The following is a 22,431-nucleotide window of genomic DNA, read 5'->3' on the forward strand; positions in this document are numbered from 1 at the left end:
TTCAACTCTAAACGTAGATGATACTGCCGTGGTCGTCCAAGAATTACATAGTGCAGCAATCCTATCTTCAAGTGATTCAAACCAAGGAGCAGCAGCCGCTATCACCGAGCCAAAGTACCGTGACTGGGCTGACGAACACACGAGGTTACGTTCATACAGAGGATGGCCCGCACAGTTGAGACAAACACCGAGAGACTTGGCAGCTGCTGGCTTGTTGTATATGGGTAAGCAATCTTGTTATTTAAATTAGATAATACGCATTTATTTTGCGTAGGGATATATTGTTCAACACTATAGAAAATAAATATTTAATGCTATACATTTTGAGTTGGAGAATTGCGCGAATTAAAAAATATTCTTAACATGCATTTTCCTGAAACAATAAAACAAAAACACAGACTAAATTACAAGTTAAATGGTATGCCTATTTGGCCTTGGTTTCGATCATGGTAAACTTCGTATAAAAAAAAGCTTTAATGATGACTATATTAATGGCTTGCCTGTAGTTATAATACTTGTGTATTCGTGTACATTCTAAAATTTTAACATGTTTGAACGCCTGAACTTACCTCTGCTTATAAAAAATAATAAGATAATTTGCCGTATTAAGCCAAAGTGCTTATTTGCATTTATTACCTTTGGTAGGTCAGGCTGATCGTTGTAAATGCTACTGGTGCGGAGTTGAACTTCATGGCTGGGAACCAAACGACATACCTTTGATAGAGCATGCAAAATGGTTTCCACAGTGCGGCTTTGTTAGACAGCAGAAGGGCATTGAATATATTATGAATATCAAACATGGAGAGGGGTTGACAAATATCAAGCAAACAGCTCAAGAGCAAACAAGATCGACAATTGTTTCACCCAGCCAACCTGGTATGTTGGTGAACCGGTCAGACGGTTCAGTTGTAATGACAGCACACGGTCAACTAGTCGCCCAGCCCAGTGATGCGACGGATAATGCCACAGGTCAGTCAAGTGCTGACGATCAAGGGCTGATTCGTGAAGCATCTTCTGACCATCATTTTAACCAACGTTTGCAAGATCAGAGTTTTATGAGAGACTCTAGTTCATAACCCTCAACCAGAGTTCTGTAAGGTAAGTCAAACTGTAAGAAACATAGTCAGTTGTGTCGATGTTGATCCGAAACTGACATTGAGAAAACGGTTTTGCATTTGAACAAATTAAAACATCTGACTAAAATATTGTTTAATAGATATGCTCTCTTATTACTAGTAGTATTCCCCATTGATCAATGCTTTCATCTAATGTTGGTCAACCACATTATTTCAATGGTCCTTAATTTAAACCATTACTAATACGCTTTAGGTCAGCTGTAGATTCCAGTTTTTATAATAAAATTGTATTTTATAACACTGTGTGCATATATTGGAGCCTAATAAAATCTTGAAAGAAAATGAGAAGCTAAAAGAGCAGCGTGTGTGCATGACCTGCATGGACAAAGGAATGTTAAACATGATCATGCCGTGTGGTAACCTGGCAACCTGCGAAGATTGTGCTGCTGTTCTATATATATGTCCGATATTCAGAAATTGGATTAAAGAAAGAGTGAGTGTCTTCTGGACTTGATAGGATCGCCATATCACAATATTACTTATTTTATCTGGACAGTTGTGAAGGCAAAAACTACTACCTTTTATTATCGGGCTACAGGCAATACAAAAAACTGAGGAGATGAGGCATATACAAGGTCCCCAGCGCAATACTGATAAATACAATATGTTAATTTGTGGTCCAAATTCTTAAGTCGTTTCATTAATTTTTGTGCATGCTCAGGTTGTGTACTTATTGCGGACTTTACTAAGGAATATTTTTATAGTACTAAAATGTGTTTGTATATTGATTAAGCGTGTTTTTATTATACCTTTGAGCGGGCATTACTAAGATATTAAAGACATGAGATTACGAACAAGCATTTATGACTCAAGAAATATTTTCTTCAACTGCAAACGGTGTGTTTGTTTGTGTCTAGTAGGCGTTTGCAAAGGGTTTATTATTTTGACAGTCTAATCATTGATGTTGTGATTACATTTTGAAGTTGTATTCAGTTTATAAAAAATGAGATTCCCACATATTTTACTCGTGATATCCGTAAACCTAGTTTTACCATTTCTCTTGCGTGTGCTATTTTTTATTTATTTTAATTTATTTACTAACATTTTGTTTCCTTTTTAAAAAAACATTGTCTTGTTGTTCATGTGTCGATTAATATAGCGTTCTTTTGATATTTTACTTAAATACTGAGTTTTAAAAATTGTATTCATTGTTTCGCTCTTTTTTAGATTAAATATCTTATATAATATATAACGTAGTCGTATTTTATATTATATGTATTTATTTATTGCATTATAGAAGTACACGCACAATCATTAAACACTATTATTATATTTTTAATTAGTGTTCATCTATATCAATACTTAAAGTTTACATTATTTCAGAGTATAGTTATGTTGAAAAGTACAGTTATGAAGATATATAAATAAATACACGATAATTTAATTTCTCTAGATCATCTTGAATAGCAATCTTTAAATCTTGCAAATGCATACATACATTTATGGTGTAGTACACTTATAAGAAAAATAATTGCAGTTATTACTCATACCTTTATGACATCAAGTTTTCTTTAATATGAATATTTAATGAACTGCATTTACAATATCATATTCAACGAATTGGGCTTAACAATTTGGTTACATATTAAGTTTGAAAATTTAAAAGCATTTTATAGAAACATATTTGGCCACTAATAACGGCCAACGGAAAAACTTTGCGAAACCGAAATTTCGCAAACCCAAGTACCCTTTTCTTGAAGGTTTGCTTCTTTGTGATTAAGCCTGCGATAAAAGTTTTATTTTGTATTAATAATTGATTATTTTCGCTTAGAAAATGCGTTTGTTTTTTTCACTATGAAATTTATGAGAAAAAGTTGGTCTTCCCATAGGATAGGAAATTTTGTCCCAATAATTTCAGGATTGGAAAAAATCCTATGGTATTTTAGGCATTTTATAAAACGTGTTTTCTTTGGGTATTTAAGTATTTAAACGTTATTTAAGGATTTTATTCTCATTTTATGCGGACAAAGCCTTATATTTTTGAATAAAAAAGAATCACATTTTTCAAATTGGAAAAAATCCCATGGGAGTTTTGTTAATTTTCAGAGATAAATTCATGTTACTTCCAGAAACACTATATTTAATCAAATGATCAACAATCTACGCAATTTGAATGCGTTTACTCGTGTTTAAAATAAAAATGAGATTTTTTTCCAATGGGACTTTTTTTCCAGGGATTTTTTTCGCAATTTCTTAAGTCGCATAAGAGTTAATAAATGCGAAAACAATAATAATGATAATGATAATAATAATAATTATTATTATTATTACTATTATTATTATTATTATTATTATTATATTATTACAGCGATGTACCAGTATAAATGCATCGCTTTTGTATAGACAACGCTTTCATACTGTACACAATATCTGATAAATAACATTGAGGTAAAAGGTCCTATGTCAATAATATTGATAAAGTACATCATAATCCCATGTAAAAAACGTTTTTGTATATATCATTTAAAGTCATGTACACATTTTTAAATTCCAATGACCCGCGTTAACTGGAAATGTGTCTTATGTCATATACGGCCAGCGTAGCTCCGTCATGGCTCTTCAGGAGCAACACTGTTCGCTATGAAGTCACGCCATGTTTCAGGTTTCATGATCGGGCGTTGTAGCTCCTGACCCGACTGTGTGGATATGCAGGCTGGGCTGAAGATACGCTGAAATAAAAATCATTTTTAAATCACGCGGCGCATATAATTTGTCTATTTATATTGTATTAACAATTATATTACATGACCTTCCGGTAAGTGAAATGGATTTATCAAAACACGTTCTTCTGTTTGGGTGAATATGTAGCTGATATTTGGCATGCATGTGTATCTCATGGAGCTGCACATTTTGAGTGGTGAAAGGTACAGGTCAAGGTCATCCGTTAAGGTCAAAGGTCAAATATATGGCCTCAAAGCGGCTAGGGGGCATTGTGTTTCACAAACACAGCTCTTGTTTATAAATGGAAACATAGCACTATTAATATAAACATACTTAAACTTTACGAATTGAGGAATTGCATAGTTGTATTACCTATAAGAGGTTATTACAAACACAATCATCATTATCTTTTTCAATGCAGACACTTTAAAAGAATGTGTGAGTGCGAACCCATGATCCTGCGATAAATCTAAAGGAAAGGTTCTTAAGCTACGTTGAGTTTAGTTTATTATTGTTTAAGTCTCATCCAATTTTTATATTTTTCAAAATTTTGGATATATAAAACATTAAGATTAAACATTTGCCATTCATAAAATTAATTATAAGAGACTTATTCTGTGTATTAATGTACTTTACATGACAATCAATATACATGTTTAAAGCTATATTGCCACCACCAATCTTACCGATTGTCATACAAATTTGTTACCCAATATTATCCAACATTGTGAATTGTGACATTATTGCACAAACAGTTAACCAACTAGAAAGAACATTCAACCATCGTGGCATACCATGATCAGATGATAATATATACTTACTATATACCTATTATAAACTTACAGTTTAACAGTTATCAGAATTTAGACAATTGCTCTATATCAGATTGAAGGGAAGTAACTCTTCAAACCCTATCGTTAAAATATCTACTTTTTAAACCCTGAAAAGTCACCATTCCTTCATTAACATTCAAATGCGCTTAGAATCAATTTTAGTGCATTATTGTAGTCCCAGCATATACAATGTACTGTAAAAATGTATTTTAAGATTAATTAAATTGATACATTGCATATGACCACTATATAAAAGCCTTATAAAGGGACTTTGATATACATACATATGAACATATTGTCTGTACAATAAAACAAAATAAACATTTCAAATCATTGTACAAACAGAGTTGGAAAATTGGAAAATGAAGGTTTGCCTGACAAAAAGAGAATATTGGCCTAAATAAAACTACTTGACAGTATGGTATATAATGGTACAAAAGGCAACACTGGATAATTTAAGAATCTGATGTTGAAGAAGAAAGTGTAATGACACAAGTCAGCTATTGATACATCATTGTTTTCCAGTTTATATTGATATGAAATGAAAAGCAACAGTTAACTTTACTGAAACAAAACATTCGACTCATCTTCAATCGACTATCAGAATGAACATTTGCGATCATTTACATCTAAATTTTCATAACGCCCGGTTTCGATCCTAAGTGGTGCTACACCACACCTGAATTTACTAAACGCTGCACGATAATTTAAATGCAGGATCGTTTTACAATAAATTTCAGAACCATAGACGTTTTTAAACAAACAATATTTTCTTAGTGTATTACGTCCATTACCTCGACCACTTCGCTCTCGATTAATAGTTGCATGCCAGTCTATTACATACTGTTCAAAAGTCTTGTCTCTTACTAGTACATGTAGTGCATAATTAGTATTCAAGCTACCCAAAGCACACAACTCTTTACATTTTAAACCGCTAAGCTTAGTTTTAACCAAAGAGCACTAGTTTCTACAGTTACCTTAAACTGTTAAGTCTGCATTCTTGCATTGCGGACAATCGACACCATTGACTTCATATACTATAAAGGAGCGATGAAATTATCATTGTTAATGACCCTTTTGAAAACAAAATAGGAAACTGCAAAAGTCCATTCATCTCATCAGTAATGAGTTATAACAGCGCGTCTTGATGAATAGTGAGACAGTATATAAAATAGGTGTTTAACCAATTCATCAAGTATTTATATGAAAATACAAGCGAATTGATTATACGTTGTAGCATGGTGATGAAGGTTGTTGCAGTGATGGTAGTAGGTGCAGCTGCGGTGGTGGTGGCGGTAAATGTAGTAAGGGGTATTATGGTAGTGGTAGAGATAGTGGTATAGATGGGGTTGTTGCGATGGTGATAGAGGCAGCGGCGGTAGCGATGATTCTAGTGATGGCGGCGTCTGCTGTGGCGACGGCGGCAATTGTCGTATTTGAAGTATTATATGATGGATGCCGACGTTTCTGATGACGATAGTGATGATTATAAGTATTAGGTTGATGGATTGAAGATGAGAGACACAACTTTGTGTGGGTGTGGTTGCGGTGGACGAGGTGATGATGATAACGATGCTAATGATAATTTGTGATGCTGGTCATGATAATGACAATGATTTTGTGGTAATTAACGTACTATATGTAATCGGCGATTGATTATTCATATATTTTAAGTTATGTTTTGAGGTTTTCCTAAATAAAACCAATAACGAATATCTAAAAATGTGTCCATAAACGGCAAAGTATGGGTTTACCGTTCAAAAACCAATTACAATTTTAAGAAATGATAAATGTAATGCATCACTTTTTTAAGACGTTAACTCGTCATATTGCTTATTTAAATAGAATAATAGGTTCAATGATGAAATCATATAAGTGTAATTTTGCCTTAAAGCCCGTGTATTAATTATTTAATAAGTGACGAAGACAATTATATCCTAAAAGGATTTGTTCAGGCATAGCTTCCGGCATATGACATAGCTGCAGTGTATTCAAATTTGTTTAGAAAACGCTGTCAACAACTTAAATGTGTGTGTCACTATGATACGAATAATTGATACATATTTCCACTTTGACGTTTTTCAAATCTACTCATCTTAGCTTTGCTAATATTAGTTTTTGAACACACGATGCCAAATGTAGAGATATGCATTTAAATTGTGTCTTAAGACTTACCGGATTTGTGGTTATAAGAGTCATTAGTAAATTAAAGAAGATAAAATGAGAACTGATCAATATCACGGCATGATCATTATTGCACATAAAAAGATCAGAACATTCGCTGGTAAAATATGTATATAACCGGGGAGAGAATGACTCGTCCTGCTTTAATCCAAATGATATAACTAATTACTATGAACACTTGTCGGAAGTAAATCGGGTACAGCATTATTTATTTGCGTAAATATCCTTTATCATATGAACAATTGTATAACAGTTATGCCATTTGGTACTTATACACCTTATAATGCCTAACATACAATCTTTCATCTTATTATTTTCTCTCGGCAGACCGAAAAATGGCTAAGCTATTTTACTTCAGTATTATATTGCAATCTTTATTATTGTTATTGTTTATTTTGTATTGTTAATATTTTAGTAACATTCATATCTATTTAAATTGTACATTTCATTTATGTTGTTAAAACAATAAACTATTTTACCATTTTACTGAACCGTATTATTACATTCTATACTCTATATTTTGTATATCCGAATCTAAAATTCGGTAAGGGCAGTTGCACTAACAAAAATATGTTACATTATACGTTTTAACTATTTACTTCCAATTACTCACATTTTGATTTTCCGGATTAAACATCATCATCATCTTCTTCTTCATCTTTTTCATCATCAGCATCATCATCATCACCATCATCGTCATTGTTTTCGTCGTGATCATCATCATCACCATCATCATCACCTCATCATCATCATCATCATCATCATCATAATAATCATCAAAATAATAATCATCATCATTGTTTCTATCGTCTTCATCGTTATCATCGTCGTCTTCGCCGTCGTTATCAACAACTAGCAGAGCCACTCATAAACAAAGCAGTACGTTATGCATAGGGCACACTTTACTTAATATTTTCCATATATAATTGAATGTAAAAGGGACAAGGTTAAAGGAAAATAAATGCAACATTTTACAAATACAGACCACCATAGCCGTACCTTTACCGAAAGCGTATTTTTAACGGCATTGATTTAAACAATACAATAAGGTTTGTCTTGTACAAAGCAAGAAACAACTTGACACAAATATAAATGGACAGTTTTCTCACCTTCTTTAGAGATACACGTGGACCAAAGACATAGTCAGGAATCTAGCAGAGGCTTCATGGATGACCTCACATTGAGGACAACGACACACGTCAAAGCTATATGGATGTTGACAGCCCTGACGGATGTCGCTTCATGTGAAAGAATGAAGTTCAAAGCAGCAAACTCCAGATCTCTCGTTATAAAGAAAGGACAGACAAAAGAGAGGTTCAAACTCTACGCACAGAACGAAGAGATTTCTTCCAAAGTGACGAGTCCAATAAAATGCCTGGGCAAGTGTTTTGATGCAAGCTTCCAAGATCGCGACAATGTAAAGAAGTTAGAGCAACAGATAGAAGAGGGTTTAAAAAAGATAGACCGCTGCGGACTACCCGGCAAGTTCAAAACTTGGCTTCACCATCACGCATTACTCCCAAGACTAATCTGGCCGTTGATGTTTTACGAGGTACCTAGCACAACAGTGGAAGCCCTGCAGAGAATCACAAGTCGACACCTCAGGAAGTTGCTAGGAATTCCACCCAGATTTACCAGTATTGGACTCTACGGGAAGAGCAACAAGTTACAACTCCCACTATCTTCACTGGTAGAAGAGTTCAAGACAGCAAAACCAAGACTTGTGTTGACCTTGAGGGATCATCCGGACGAGTTTATCCGTAAGGCAGGGATCCAAACCCGAACGAACAGGAAATGGTCAGCGACAGAATCTGTGACCCCGGCAGAGAACGCGCTCAAGCACAAAGACATTGTCGGAGTAACTGCTGCTGGACGTAAAGGACTTGGTGCGAGAAAGGTGGAACTGTGGAGCCGATCAGACCAGAAAGAGAGGCGAGCGATGATTCAGCCAGGGGAGGTCAGGAGAGCGGAAGAAAATGCCAGACAAGCAAGCACTGTGGAGCGCAGGGAGCATGGACCACGTGGAATACAGCAGACAGGAAGTTTACCTGGGGAGATACCTGCAAGTATGAGCCTTGTTTTTTTCGGTTTTCCTTTCTTCTCAGGTCTTTAAAGCCTGTTATGTCATCTTGTACAACAGCACTGACACAGGGAAGATACAGATGGAGGCACGACTTGGTCCTCAGAGAGTTGGCTGACTGGCTAGAGAAGGAACGGAAGAAGGAACATGGTAATTACCCCCGCCATGGACACATCGAAGAGACCAAGAAGACACAGAAACCGACAAAAGGATAAATTCTTGATCACACGAGAGACTGGAAGATGGAAGTTGACCTTGGTAGAAGACTTGTTTTCCCAAACTTGGTTCAGACGACCCTACGACCATGTACTGTGGTCATAGACAGGAAAGAAGCTCGTCACCATAGAGCTGACAGTACCATGGGAGGCAAGATGTGAAGATGCCTACGAGCGGAAGAAGGCAAAGTACACATAACTCATAGATCTGTGCAAGCAACAATGCTGGCGCACTTGGCTATTTCCCGTGGAAGTTGGCGTTAGAGGGTTGTGATCCCAGTCTGTGCACAGGCTTATGACAGCAGTAGGAACTACTGGCAGGGAGAGACGAGTGGCTAACCAGAGACTGAGCCAAGCAGCTGAACGGGCATCAAACTGGCCGTGACTGATGCGAGAGAAGAAGAGCTGGAGGAAATCAACCAAAACGCAGTGACTGATCACAACTGTGGGTCCACCGCTATCAGAATGTTCATGGAATTAAGATGGCTGAAATATTCTAAGACGGCGGCATCCATGCTGATGATGTAGGTTGAGGAGTAATCTACAACCAAGCACAGATAGGTAAGACTGTATTTAAACTATAAAAAAAAACCGGCTTCTATCCAGAGGAGAGGTGATCTGCCAAACCGCGTTGGTCCAATCTGTAGTCTCAAAGCTAAAATATAACGAAAATATAAGTGCATACCAATGATTTGCCTAACAGTTTTTTATTTGAAAGATCACAACAACAAGTGTTTGAATAAACCATAGATATATTCATTTAACACGCTTTGATTTATTTAGAGCGTACTGTCCTCTACATTAACATCTTAGTATTATGAACGGAATACCGTTAGGGCCATCGTGGTTACACATTAACATCTAAAGGGCGACATTGCGATAGTACGATGGCGACAATGCGATAGTACGATGGTGACAACGCGATAGTACGATGGCGACAACGCGATAGTACGATGGCGACAATGCGACAACTCGAAAGTGAGATGGCCACAATGCGATAGTACGATGGCGACAGTGCACAATACGATGACGACAGTGCGATAGTAAGATAGCAATAATGCGATAGTGCGATAATACGATGACGAGAGTGCGACAAGACGATGGTGACAACGCGATAGTACGATGGCGACAACGCAATAGTACGATGGCGACAATGCGACAACTCGAAAGTGAGATGGCCACAATGCGATAGTACGATGGCGACAGTGCACAATACGATGACGACAGTGCGATAGTAAGATAGCGATAATGCGATAGTGCGATAATACGATGACGACAGTGCGGCAATACGATAGCGACAGTGCGATAGTACGATGGCGACAACCCGATTATAGGATGACGACAGTACGACAACGCGATAGTACGATGGTGACGATGCGATAGTACGATGGCTACATTGCGATTATACGATGGCGACAATACGATATGACTATCGCATTGTCGCCATCGTACTATCGCGTTGTCACATTTTCGCCATCGTACTTTCGCATTGTCGCCATCGTACTATTGCGTTGTCGCATTGTTGCCATCGTAATATCGCAATGTCACCATCGTACTATCGCAATGTCGCCATCGTACTATCGCACTATCGCATTGTCGCCCTCTGGGTTTTAATGTGTTACCACGATGGCCCTAACGGTATTCCGTAATTATGCAACCTTAACGTCGCATAACAAGAAATCTGACATAACGATAGTAACCAATCTACCTGCAGAGTTGCTATCACATGTAAGTAACCGTCGTGAAAGAGATTGGTTGTTCGTTACAGGTTTAAATACGTTTCAAATACAATTGAAGAGTTTAAGGATATCTGTTCAAAAACGAACACCGTCAGTGAACCTAGTTACAGAAGTAAGTTTATCTTTCTGTGTTTTTGTATAATAATGTAAAGTTGTTTCTCTAGTACTCATGTAGAGCTATTAAATATGTTAACGTTTCAAACTTAGTTAAATCATGACCGCAACACGCAGTAATTTGTTTCCTTTAAAATCAGGCTGTGTGAACTTTACAATGCCGGAGACGGTTAACAAAGGCATGTTTTATAAACGCAAAATATTCATATAAGTGTGCGTATAATGGTTGTGAGTTTTGGTGTGTTTTTTAATAAACTTCCAATAAACTGTAGCCTTGTAGGGCTTTACGATATAGAAGTGCGATGTTTGAAGTGCGTTAGTAAATGCATCAAATTGCTAGATTTTTTACCAATGTACGTTAGAGCTCTCTTATCACAACAATTTATAATGTAAGAGGTAAACTCAAATAATAAGGTTTGACTCTAGTGGGGATCGAACCAGTGGCCTTCGGATAAAAAAGCTATTGACTAATCTTCTCGGCCTTTCGCATGTTTTTTTAATGCAAAGCATTTGAAACCTGATCAATGTGTTGTAACAAAATGTTACCATAAACTGCCTGTTTAGTATGAATCCACTAAACTAATTGCACTAACTGATCTATAGTGTTCTTTGATTTTCTGAATATGTGACAAAAAGCTTTAAACAAATTCATTTCGACCATTTGCGAAAAACGTCCTTTAAAGCTAAAGGCAAAAAGTGGAATTAAAACATTACCTTTGCGTGCTGCTTCAGCGCAAAGTCTTATTTTTAAGCGCAGGCAAAATGTATTTATGATACCTTTTTTCGCCTCAAAATTCATGCATTAACGGATCAGTTGTAGCCATAACGGATCATGTGATCGAAACCGATCAGAAGGGCATCTAAGACGCTATTTGAACTGTTGAAATATGACCTGTGTTGTTTACAATGACAAAGTAACATTGCCAGTTATAAATTGCATTCATTTTTGTTATTAGTTGTTTTATATATGTTATCGTGTATCTACACTTTACGCATGACGTTCTTGTGTGAATTATCTGTTGAAAATCCTAAATAGATCGAAAAGATATGGACATCTTATAATCCATGAAAATTGTTTGAATCGTATCTCATCATCGTGATTTAACGTGGAACATAAATAAAACATTATGATTGATATTATTTATTGAAAGAATCAACAAGATTTGCATATATTTAAATATACATGTGTAATATATTATCAATACTTATATTATCACACTTGATCCGTTATTGCCATAATTGTTCATTTCATTTAAGGTGTTGCAAAATATTAAACACGAATCAAAACTGAAATGGATTTTTGCGGGCAGAAAGACTACTACACGGCCTTTTAATTAATGCGTAAACGTCTTACTTTCCAACAGAGTTATAGCATGTGGCCGCAAATAATGTTTAACCTCCATTTGGAAACGAGACGTAAGTCAACAAAGTCGTATATACATGTAAGCAAAACATACTGAAATGTTGTACAAAGAGTAGCTCCGATTACGACTCAATTCGTTTTAAAGATTAGGCATTGAAGATACTGTGTGCAAAAAATCTCTAAAATGTCAACTATTTATTGCGATACGCTGTCTTACACATCAAAGTGATCCGCTATGGGTAATGATCCGGTAATGGTAACTTGACTGTACATACTGTTTCAATTTTAAACAAATCTTATGGCCGTTATGATCAACAAATGTAAATTAATTGCTTGAGCACGCTACAAAATAAATGCATTTATTTTTCAATACGGGTAATTTTAAATAAAATAATTTGCGAAACTGGTGTAGTTAAATATTCATACAGTTCTTCACAGTGTATAAGCGGTTTCAACATAAAGTGGGTGTTTTGATTGCGATTATAATAGTAAATAGAAACATTATTACATGCCATGTTCCATAAATCGTATTATTAAAGGAAATATACTAAACGAAGGTTCCTGTATGGGTTTGGTTTTTATATTTAAGTAATATTTGTCGATATTTGAGTAAAAAGTATTATTAGATAGTAAATTAAGACATTTAATCAAGACATTCATACAATTAGCTTAAATTGACTTAAAATCAAGCCTTTCTGTTAAAAAAAATGGGTTTATTGACTTGCAGATCTCTTACAGTTAACATATTTAAATATATGAATCTCTATCTTTATAGTTTGCTATAGGTTTACATTATACGTGTACAGCAAACATTTGAATCGTTTTTGTACCAACCTATTAATGCTTGATTTTCCGAGATTATGAAAATCTATGATGGGGGGAAATTGCATGGAATTGTATAGGCGAAAAAAAAATAGTGCGAACAGGTGGTTTAGGGGAAAATTATGCGCGTTATTTGCAGTTTGGTGGAAATATCAACAACTAAAAACATAATTCAATGTTATAAGATATGTAATTGTCTAAATAATACATATTGTTACTATAAATTGTCACAAAATTGTCTACCGGATCAATATCATGCATACACCTCGTGCCATTTTTCTTAATTCTACATCAGAAAAGAATCCGATCGCGACGAAAACTGAAGAAAATGGCGTCAAAATGTAGTTTTTTTTTACTTTACTTACAACTTCAATTCTGTGCTTCGAACAATAAAACTCACACAATTTGCAATTCCCTTTTACTGTTTTATCCTTTCAACAAAATTAGATATAAACCACCATATTCAAAAGAATGCATTTCTTGGCATGCTAACTATTCAGACCAGAAAACGATATAGAATCGAATGCCAGATGGTCAGAAGGATGACTGTCATTCCTATTCAGTTTTAAAATAGTCTTCGACAAACACACAATACACAATCTTTTTGAACTCGTCGAACCTCGATTGATAAGTGTTTTTTTCCCAAATATTGAACTATAAAAATCAACAACTTAACAATCGTTGTTGCAATAAAACCACAGCTAAAACTGGTGTATTGCGACATTTTAATAATTACATTTTTCGTCATACGTAAATTACGAAAGAACTTTAATCAAAATAAAAAGTACGAAACACCGTTTTAGTGGTGACGTGTAATAACTAAACAAAATATAATATCGTTTAGCCACAACTCGAGACGCTCGGTAAATACTAGAAACAAGAGCACCGCATAACGGGTGCCACGCTCGGCTGCGAAAGCTTGTCAGAATTTATTTTTTTAGAGGTCACAGTGACCTTGACCTTTGACCTAGTGACCCAAAATGGGTGTGGCGTGTAGAACTCATCAAGGTGCATCTACATATGAAGTTTCAAAGTTGTAGGTGGAAGCATTTTGATTTTAGAGGCAATGTTAAGGTTTTTGTTAAAGTTTTATATTAGAGGTCACAGTGACCTTTGACCTAGTGAACGAAAAATTGGTGTGGCATGTAGAACTCATTAAGGTGCAACTACATATGAAGTTTCAAAGTTGTAGGTGGAAGCACTTTGATTTTAGAGCCTATGTTAAAGTTTGATATTAGAGGTCAAAGTGACCTTGACCTTTGACCTAGTGACCCAAAAATGGGTGTGGCGTGTAGAACTCATCAAGGTGCATCTACATATGAAGTTTCAATGTTGTAGGTCGAAGCACTTTGATTTTAGAGCCAATGTTAAGGTTTTAGCACGACGCCTACGGCGGACGGCGGACGTTGGACGGCGGACGAGCTGGCTATGACAATAGCTCAGGTTTTCTCCGAAACAGCCTCGCTAAAATCACAATGGCATCGATATGTTTACTTTGAATATGGAATGAGTGATGTATTGGACGTCATCATTGATGACGTTCATTCGAACGAATGATAAAGGGGGCTAAGTTTCATTAAGTTGGTGCATATAGTCGCGATTTGGGAGTCTTGAAAACTGGTCGGTTACTTTTGCTGAAATTTGACATGTATATGGACAAGAATGCGATCTACCTGTTGGCGTAGGCGTTTTACCTGTGAAAAATCTAGTTTTTGATTAAATCACGAAAAAGTTTCGCAAGTTTTACATAACCGGAATTACAAAATGCGGTATGTGGATATACCGAAACCCTACCGAAATCCCCGAAATCAAACTTTGATAAAAACAATGTTTCATTAGTGATTTCAGTGTATTAAGCAACAATCTATATTAAAATACGCAGTTTGTCGATAAATAATCAATATTAATGGGGATTTCGTGGGATCTCGGGGATTCCTGGGGATTTTGGTAATTGCGGGAATGTCGGTATTTGTTCACACACGTCAAAATGGCCGACTTCGACAGAAAGAACGCTTTAAAAGTATTTACAAAATAACATCATCACAAACGATGTAAAGTGAACGCTACTTATCTGTTTTGTAGATAAGTATACGATCCATTGGAAAACACCAACATTTGACATAAAAAAACGCCAGTGGATATGGAAATCTTCATCGTTTGAAATAGCAGACGGCGTCGACCAAAGGCGAAAAGAACGTGAGAAAGTATTAACAAAATAACATAATTAAAAATGATGTCAAGTGAACGCTAATTCGCTGTTTTGTAGATAAGTATACGATCTATTGAAAACCATAACATTTGACATAAAACACCCGTGGATATGCAAATCTTCTGCGTACCAAATAGCAGACATCATGCGGCGTCTAATCTGAGTCACGCTGTTTGCCAAGGCCGATAGTATAATGAATGGAAATGCACAAACTCAGCAACTGGCAAGCATATATGCATTAGTAGATTGTTTCGTGATTATTTAGAAACGACTACATAATTCGTTTGGTTCAGCCAGTGCAACTTAACAGAAATAAGTATAATAGTTTCTACACCTGACAACAATGTGCCAACTTTATACAAGGTAAGTTGTTTACATTATTTAAAATATTTCAAGCTTACAGTATACAACAATAAACAGCTGGCACAATGTAATGTCATCGTTTTAATTTTAATAAGCCCGTGGTTAATTACCCTTTTTAATCTTATGGTTCAATGCATCTCTAACACCTTCAATTGACATTCTCGGCTCGGGTACTACTTACCGGTACATGTACCCCGGGTACTCTTAACTTTACTTACATGTAGCCCGGGTACGGTAAAGAAACTTAAACATACCCGCAAATATTAGATTGTATCCGAATTGTATATCTGCCAAAAATCCGATGTCGTTTAACATGCTAGCGATTAAAGTAAAACAATATTGTTTACCTTAAAGAAACTTCTCTTTAAAAAAAATCTGCATCAACATGCTTTTTAGTATGAGTGTTGAGAGGACGCCGTAGGAATAATCAAGTAATCAAGAATACGTCTCTGTTTCTGCTTTTATTTCCTTCATGTATAATTACGATAAGGATTGACGACTAACATTGACGGCAATGATAACAAGCATTGAAAACTAACACTAACGACAAGGATTGGCGACTAGATGTAACATTGACGATTCTCTACAATAAATGAAATTAACAATAAAGAATGAATAATACGATTATAGTACAACAGATCTGCTATTCGAAGTATAATATGATAGCATACACTCATTAGAATAAAAGGTTTCATAAATAACAATTTGAAACATTTTCAATAAATATCGAAATATCTTATACAATATTTATTACACAGCATGAATTATTTGTTAAAACATAATATAAATACCAAATATGGTGTTCCCCATTTAACGGACCTCGCAAACCAAAAAATGTTTCTTTAAAAAAATCTATGACGGTAAAAAGTGAACTTGCGACATCGCGGAAAATATACTTGACAACGTCATACAATGACGCGACTTTAAACAATTTAAGATTTTAAATTGAATCACATTAATGATTGTAAAAATGAGTTTTGATAATACATTGTATAAATGCCATTTAACAGAAAATTGACATAAATGTAAACATAATTAATTTTTACAAAATAGCCGACAACAACCGATTTAGTGTTAAAATTCCCGGGTATGTTTTAGTATATTTACCGTACCCAGGGTACGAGCCTTACTAACTGTATTATTATTATATCTCACCGACTACCTTTACCTTGTTGTGTTTCAACCTGAAATTTATGTAAAATCCGGCTTTCTTTACTTTTATTTTTCATTCATTTGATTACGCAATTGTTGACGTATCTCGTGGAAAATTATTTGAATCTTTGGATTTTAGTGACGACAAGCTGGAAGTGTCAATTAATTTTTTACAATGAATCTAAGATGTATTTAATTTTTGTGTGTTTGTCATGCATAGTTCAGTGTTTTCCAGAAAAATTTGAGTAGCCAGTTATATGGCCGGCAACTATGCAGTAAAACCAAAGCATTTGTGACATTTACTTGATATATTTGGGAAAAGTAGCCGGCATCAAGAGTTAATGTAACCGGCAAGATCGCTAGCAGCCGGTATTTAAAGAGAACACTGATAATAGTAAACTAAATCTCTACGACGGGATTACAGCTTTGTAAAATTGTTTTTTGGGTGATAATGGTTAGTAATTCATACTAATGTTATTAAAAAATATCGGCTTTAAATTTAATTTTGAGAATGGGATGGAAGAACAGAAAATGAAGAGCATACAGGGATGGAAATAAGTGGTTTACCGTGAACCCGGGGCAAGTAGATTTTGGCCTGGGCAACTCAATTTCAAAAGTTGGTAAACTTCTTTTTTTTAAAGCTTAAAACAATTCACTGCAATAAAAATTGAAAAACAATTGATCACCATGGATCAATACTAGTTAAATAACATTCATTATTTAGGAATAGGACATGATTCAATTCAGGCTCATAATAAAACATCATGCATTGAACATGTGTTGTCAGCAAATGTATTTAATTATCTATTATTTTATTAAAAGAATGTATAATATTCACGTGTTCATATTTCTGGGCTCGTTATTCTTTATCTGGGCAACCAAAATACTAAAGATGGTTGCCCACAATAGTAAACAGTTAGTTTCAATCCCTGGCATATCATTGTATCTCTATTGTTATAAGCATTGCATTAAAGTTGTGATTGAGGTTAGCCTGTTGTTTATGGTATATTTACATTTTAGCTTGACTGTAATATATGAAATATATATAGTCGAGCTATCCTACTCAACCCGGCGTCGACGTGCGCATTGGAATGTTTGCGTACCACCTCAAATATATTTCCTATGTCCATTGACATATTGCTTTTATATTTTGCATACTTCATTACCGACATAACCCCAATCTATAAACAAGAGCAGACAACTCATTTACTGTATCAAGCATTTTAACAGAATTAGGCCCTTTTTCACTTAGAATAATATGCATATTATTGATAAATCTATGTTAAAGTTTGCATTTGACCTCAAATATTTTTTATGTCACTTGACATATTGCGTTCATACACCATGTATTTTGCTTATTAACCAACATGACCACAATGTATAAACAAGAGCAGATAACTGTATCAAGCATTTTGTAACAATTATGGCCTTTTTTTCACTTAGAATAAGCATATAATTGATAAATCTATTATTAAGTTTGCGTACCACCTTTAAATTGCCATAACTTGTTTATTATGCTCCCCCCCAAATTTTTTAGGGGGAGCATATAGTCGCCGCTTCGTCTGTCCGTCGGTGCACAAATTTGTTTCGTACCCAATTTTTTTTGTACCCAAATTTATATATGTACCCTTCTTTTTTCGTACCCAAATAGTTTTTTGTACCCTAATTTTTTCGTTCCCTATAGGTTTTCATAACCAAATTTTTTTTCGTACCCAATTTTTTTTTTACACAAATTTGTTCGAACCCAAATTTCTTTAAACCCATTTGTTCGTACTCAAATTTTTTTCGTACCCAAATTCGTTTTGTTCCCAATTTTTTTTGTACCCAAATTTTTATTTGAACCTTTTTTTTCGTACCCAAATAGTTTTTCGTACCCTAATTTTTTTTCATAACCAATTTTTTTTTCGTACCCACATTTTTTTGTACCCAATTTTTTCGTACACAAATTTGCTTGTACCCAAATTTCTTCGTACCCATTTGTTCGTACTCATTTTTTTTTCGTACACAAATTTTTTCGTACCTTATTTTTTATTTGTACCCATTTTTTTCGTACCAAAATAGTTTTTTGGTTCCCTTATTTTGTTTGTACCCTTTTTATCGTACTCAAATTTGTTTTCGTACCCAAATTTGTTTTTTTTTCCTACCCACATATTTTTTTGTACCATTTTTTTTTAGAAATAATCGATTTTCAATTTGATTTCATCTCTCCACTCATTCCATCACGCGAAACCCTTAAGGTGTCGCAACTCTAGTATGGAATGAGTGATGTATTGGACGTCATCATTGATGACGTTCATTCGAACGAATGATAAAGGGGGCTAAGTTCCGTTAAGCTGAGGCAAATCACTGCGATTTGGGTCTCTTGAAAACTGGCCGAACACGTTTGCTGAAATTTGACATGTATATGGACCAGAATGCGATCTACCTGTTGGCGTAGGCGTTATACCTGGCAAAAATCAAGTTTTCGAGTATTTTGTGTTTAAATACTTTTATGGGAAAGGGCACGCGCACAGATAAACATTGTGACGTCACTTCACAAACAGCGTTAGACATCCGCCATCTTGTAACGCGACAAAGAAACTCAGTGTTATTAGTTCAATAAGCACAGAAAATATGATTGTGTTTAATTATCATTAATACAAATGTCTATATTTTGTGCAGCGGATGTTTATTCAGACGGATACGACAGAATTACGTAAGTATCATTGTGTACTTTACAGTAGATTTTACTACGGAAGAAATTTATTATATCTCACTCAGTCACTGACAAAATGAGCTTGACACATAAACAACAACCGGATCGGATTTACATCCACATAATATTGTGCGAATCCGATGCAATTCAAATTACTAATGTTTGATAACGTTTGATGAATTCGTTATATCAATATGCATTAACTTTCAAGGGGAATAATTATAATTGAAATGTGCGATTCAATGACAGTGTTATATTGGGATAATTAGTCGTTTAGCCGTAACAGATAAGTATTTAGTTTGTTGTGTTTCATTTTCAACAAAGTTTTACCGTTTTTTCCTTAAAGTAAAACAGTTCAGTCGTCATTATATCTTGAATTTTAAATATTGAAATACATGTCGGATATTTCATATTTTCGGACGTTGCTACGTAAGCTAGTTGTCAACATAATTATTAAGATACATATTTACCTTTTACCATACAGTTGTGCAGCTGTTGTCTACTTAATGACGCGCTGTTTAATGTCTATAATGTTGTTCTGCCCGTGATGATAATAAGTCTTTAAATCAACAAACCCCAGCAATGTCAATGGTCTGTCAACATTAGAAAAATATTAGCTAAAGAAACTTCAGCGTACAATTTATATGGTATTGACATACCTGTACTCTGAAGCCAACTCTGTATCGAAAGTTAACCAGAGTCGTAACATATTTATGTCACGCTATAAATCAAAGAATACTCATTTTCTTGGATACATTTCTACATATATTGGTGAATGAATATAAATTACTGCATCGAGGAATATTTTAAGGTTTAAATGTTTCAAATGCATCTAACAATAGATGAAAATAACTCTCATCAGTCTGAAATTCACAATTTTGAAGCCATTGTCGCTTTGTCCAAGACTAGTTTTCATTTGGATACTGTCGGATCATCCTTGACATCTTTTGCTGATATTGTAAACATTACCTTTGTTTTCTGAAATCTATTATTTGTGATTAACAACATACGTCTGGTGGATTATAAAACTGATTTCAGTGTGAATCAGGTAGTTTTAAATATTTACTTTGAGTTTGTATTTACACTACAATTTGTTAACAACACAAGCCAGAATATTCTAAAATACCGGGAAATGTCATTCTGAATTTGAAAACACTTGAGCACATGGTATACAAATATACAAATACAAATTTTATTTTAAGTCAGTTTGTACATAACAAGTATAACATTAACATCTACATTTTCACAACAATAACACGTATACTGAAAGCGCTTGGACAAAGCGGAAAGAATCCGGGTATTTCGGACCAGGGTATTTCCGGGACAGATTTACTCAATATGCAAAGGAAAATATGATATGCCTAATCGACAATTTCAATTGGGTCACGGAACGCATGGTTTTATTTTTCTATGCGTAATCGGCAATTTTACATTGGGTATTTACACAAATGCGCACTTAATCTGTAGCTCTGTTACAGTAATCTGTGAAACAACGTCATTAATAAAACAAAAAAATATGTTTGACCACAACGGTGGCTAATAATGTTTAGGAAAAATTACAAACAATATAGATTTATCTATAACATAACATGTTAGAATTTTATCATGCATTTATAATCACTCATAATGAGATTTCAATATACAGTTACATGCATAGACAGCTTTTTTAAGCCAGTGCCTTTTGAATTCAGAAAATAAGCAAGATAAACCATAAAATTGGGAAAAATAGATACCCAAATAAAATGGAGAAAAATGAGGCATTATTAATATGATTATAAATAACAGAATCACAATAATATTGTTTTTAAGTGCATGATTTAGTGCATTTTTAAATTTATATTGAAAATGCTGCTTGAATATCTTTTTACCTTTCATATGTAAAAAAAGAAATATATTGCTAGCGTAATATGACTGGTCATTTCGTAGCTGGAAGAAAATTTGTGCAGTCAAAAATGAATTAATATTTTTATTTCTGTGAAAGGATTTTACATTGATTGTATTTGGGACAATTGCTTTCCCTTGGATACGGTATTATCTGTCGATTTTAATTTATTTTCGACATTCTTGATAAAAAAAATATCTAGAATGATGAATACACATGCGATGTTACGGATGGTCTGGTTGATAATTTTTCACATTGTACTCACCAGAATTGGACCTAGAAAGACTATAAAAAAAACAGTAAGCTAGGGGGAGGAGACACTGCCCTCTATTCGCTTTATCATACGGCCTAAGACTTTCGGCTAAATGTTTCGGATTTCAAATTTGGGACAATTGACATCTAAAATTATTTACAGACTGGATATAAACCTTTGCATCTTGACTGCATGTAAGGTATTGATTGACGAATATCGTCATACATAAATATTATAATCGTATTGTGTCATTGAAAATGAAATATTATAATAACATTTCCAGTTAATTGGGATCAACTGTTAGTTGCAATCCTCATCAATTACACCCTACCTGCAATAAAATCTACCCAGAACCGCAAAAATATAAACTTATTTTAAAAACTTGTGATAAACAGTTCGGGTTAGTAAACTTTGGTTCGGGCTAGTGAAAAATTCCATCTGGTAGCCCGAACGGGCTAGTGGTTTCAAATGTGAAATTCGCACACTGACTCTTTGTTAAAGTGTGCGTACCACCCCAAATATTTCCTATATCCCTTGATATATTGCTTTCATATCTTGAATAATGTTAACGTGCATATTTTGTATTAACGTCTTGTTATTGTAGTGTACATATTTTTCGGATTTCGGACAGCCCATTCATTGATTATTATTGTTGTGGTTTTGTGAGTACTCTTCATGTAAAATACTGCTGTTTAGATGTTCATTTTTAGTCGTATATATATCAGGATTC

General features: G+C 34.6%; 2 protein-coding genes across 4 annotated transcripts in view; both read left to right on the forward strand.

The window, feature by feature from the left end:
- The window catches only part of LOC127849572 (uncharacterized), a 247,385-nt gene that overhangs the window by 75,758 nt on the left and 149,196 nt on the right, over positions 1-22,431 (forward strand). The gene's annotated exons all lie outside the window — the stretch shown is intronic.
- Positions 1-22,431, forward strand: part of LOC127849567 (E3 ubiquitin-protein ligase XIAP-like) — a 68,824-nt gene that overhangs the window by 1,113 nt on the left and 45,280 nt on the right. The window lies entirely within an intron of this gene.

This window comes from Dreissena polymorpha, chromosome 11 (genome assembly GCF_020536995.1).
Source record: "Dreissena polymorpha isolate Duluth1 chromosome 11, UMN_Dpol_1.0, whole genome shotgun sequence".
In the NCBI taxonomy this organism is placed as follows: domain Eukaryota; kingdom Metazoa; phylum Mollusca; class Bivalvia; order Myida; family Dreissenidae; genus Dreissena; species Dreissena polymorpha.